A 3,710-nucleotide genomic window follows, 5' to 3' on the forward strand; every position below is an offset into this window, starting at 1 on the left:
GCTCCGGCACCCCCGCGACCCCGACAGGGACAAAGCGGTCAGGAAAATGGATGGATGGATAGTAGCAATAACGTCCAAATTTGAGGACATTATTTTTCCATAACTCTCCGTTTTGAGTGCTAAATATAGGGGCAGGGTGAAGCCGTAGGGAAAAAATTGGGATGCTGCCTTGTTATTGTGAATATGCTAACGTGGCTAACATGTAGCGTGCTACAAACAAGCTGAAGAATTACTAATAAACTCTGACTGACGGATTTATCTCTGATTTTTTTTGTTTGTTTTGGCTAATCCACCTTCATAGATCAAATATGATATAATTTTGAAAAATGACTGTGCATGAGCACTTTGTAGTGTTGAATATACGGAAGTAAAAGTTTTGAAAATGTGGAGTTTGTGTAAAGAGCTCATCGTTGAGAAGCAAAATTCAGAATACTGAGGCACTTGTGGATTAATTTATTAATTAGCATTTCTTAATGCATTTGTTTTTTCAGATCATTTGATTCTAATTGCAAATACAGTCATAAATATGTTTTCCCCTTCTATAAACGATTATTTAATGTGTTTGTGTAAGTCTTTTCATTCAGTTTAGTTTAGAAATGCTTTTTTTAACCCCTGAAGGAAGTGAAAGTGTTGCAACAGAAATATAGTCATTAAAGGTACTATGCTAAATGGACAATGTGTGGGGGGAAAAGTGTTTATAAATGTTTAAACCCCATAAAATGCACAGTATTTGTACATTGAACAAAGATAACATCACAAAATGCCTCTTTTCATGTTCTTGACATCAGCCTGTCCTTGTAACACGCTCCTCATCCTCTGTTTTCCCCCACTTCCTCTTATCTTCTCTGAACTTCCCGTCTCCTCTCTCCTTTTCTGACTCTCCTCCTATCTGCTCACCTCAAACCAACCCCCCCAACCTCTCTCTGATTCAGCACTGCCCCCCAGCTGTGTCGCAGCAAAGCCACTTTATCGTCATCATTATCGCCATGTTAATTCCCCGAGCCTTATCTTCCTAAATAAAGTGTGTGATTCTGTCTCTTTGTGCAACTTCCCGGGGCTGCACTTGAATGTCTCATCTCTTTTTTGCTCCACTTTGTATTGAAATGAACTGCCTTTTGGAGGCTTGCACTGTGTAGCTTGCATCAGCGCCTAGTGAGCTATTCGGGGTATCAGCAGTTGCCTGCATCTGAGAACATCAAAGCCAGCAATTCCCTCTGAACACAGAATCTGAGTGCAGACAGCGGGCACCCTTGGAAAAACACACACACCGCCGTGCACGTACACTTGCGCACACTGACGGGTGCATACAGCGGGCAGCTCCTCATACAGCATTACCATATATGCTCATAACAATGTTGTTATTGTGCAGAAACAGCCGTCTGCTGCGGGGAAAAGGTTAAAAACAGATTTCCCAGGTTTTGCCTGAAAGTGCACAAACTAACCACTTTTATATGTGCACACAAACAACTGATTGGCTGTGTTTGTGCTGATATGACAAATGTCCTTTGATGTGAGGTGGATGCTGCTGCCTCTGAGAAAGCCGAACTGGGTCGTGAGACTTCAGACGCTCAAACAGCGATCCTCCGAAGATGAATGAGGCTCACTGAGGTACAGTCGTGTGTGACAAGAGGGATCGCTGATCTTCTGTCTGCACGCCACCGTGACAAACAAAACACATTAGAGCTATCAAAGCAACGTGATCATAGTCGCTTTTTTCTTTGTCCATTTGAAGTGCAACTTGATTTACACAGCGAGCGGTCGCAGTGTTCTGCTCATTATCATAAGAATCATTCACAACGAATCATGTTTGTTATTTCTGCTTCCTTATCGAACCTCTTTGATGTAAGGGGGCTCATGAGTTGAGCGCACAGGTTAATACCTTTAATTTGGAGAGTTTCATGTGATTTTTTTGATGTTCTATTATCAAATCTGTCAGGATTTTGAGGTCATGATGTTGTCGCCTGAAAAGTGAGACAGAAAGATGAGTTGTGGACACGTGAAGGTTCAATATTAACAACTGCAGATTACAGAGAAGTTTTGGCTCCAATGGGAAAAACAGACGGCAACATGTTTGGTTTGGTTTTTCACTTTAGTAAGCTTTTTTCTGTTCGATTAATGTTTGCATTTTATTTTTTATGAGTTCTGTTTGTGTTCTGTCCTGTTTGTTTTATTAGTTCACACCTGAATTTAGTTTCCGTCCATTTCACAAAAAATCACATTCACTTTATTGTGTTGGAGCCGGAAGTAAGTAATTTTCTATGGGTGACATCACACTCACTCAGTCCAGTTCTCACATACAGTCACTGAATGACCCCAATCAAACAAAAAATCCTACGTATTTATGTTTTCAGCATACAGTTGGTCTTACACACTATAGTTATATTCACAGATGGTAACTGAGATGTGAATCACTTCACTACTCAACCGCTTGTCCAAAATAGATAAACTCAACCAATGCACTCATTTCAGGATTCCTCAGAGGTTAAACTCTGAGTAGAGTTAAAAGAGCAGAGAAACAGTGAAGCTCAGACCGTGAGGCAGTCTTGTTCTGCTCAACATTTTGTTAGACACAAATCTTTAGCCTCACAAACTCTGTCCTACTGTCAATAATAGACAGATGCAAAGAACCCACTGGTATTTTGAAAAGGGTTTATACAGGGTTGAAGGCTGACTCGTATTGATCACACTAAAGAATTCAAAACATATGATGCCTACAGAGCTCTAGAGTGACAGTTTATTTGACTCAATCCAAAAGACAATAAACAATGGGGCTGGAGTGATATATTTTCATATTTACGATTGCAAACATGGATCTTTTAGAGGTGCTGTATGCATTTTATGCTTTTGATTGTGATCAACAATTTATGCAGTGCACAGAAGCAGAGTACAAACTGTTGGAAAGTTAAGAGCAGAGGGAGAAGTTTCTGGACATGAATGTACATGACTATTGAGTTCAGTAAAATAATGGTTTTCCAGAAACTATCAAAGAAAGTTGAAGGTGAGATTTACACCTCTACTAATGCAACACATATGAATGGTTTTACAAATAGGACTTGATGTCTTGTGTGAAGATCAGTTAATCTAAAATTTGTAGTTATCAGCTCATTAAGGATTTATGCAGTTTGCTTTACATTTTTATTCAAAACTTAAAATCAACTGGAGAAATCCTTTAAGTTGGATTTCTTTATGCCACTTTCTGGTGAAACATGTGATACAGAATCAAGTCTATTTCACAGGTATCTCACCTGGACCACTCTGCATTCTGTATTATGATTCAGGAACATTATACTGAATATTTGACTGCATCCATGAAGGTGAAAAGTATGTCAAATATGTTTTGCACATCTTGCATTTATAAAGTGTTATAGAAATGTCTGTGCCTCAACAATATGCTGAGTTGCACAGTGTTCCATTGTAATCAAATCACATCATCCACATTTGGATCTCACATCACTTATGGAGTTTAGTGCCAAATAAACAAAGACTGTATCTATAGACATCCAGCTGCTATGGAAAAAAAGTGTTTTTAAAACATTTCAATGGTCCCTGTCTCCAGACTGAACAGACTAAAGGCTAAAACATCAGGCATTCTCATTTGAAACAGGCTCTGTAAAATTTTGAGGATTGTATTTTCTCCAAAATTGCACCTTTTGACCTAAAAAAGCATCTTTCTTAAAAATATGAGAGTTTGAGTTCCTAATTATGTTTTT

The sequence above is a fragment of the Oryzias melastigma genome, linkage group LG5, assembly GCF_002922805.2.
Source record: "Oryzias melastigma strain HK-1 linkage group LG5, ASM292280v2, whole genome shotgun sequence".
Taxonomy (NCBI): domain Eukaryota; kingdom Metazoa; phylum Chordata; class Actinopteri; order Beloniformes; family Adrianichthyidae; genus Oryzias; species Oryzias melastigma.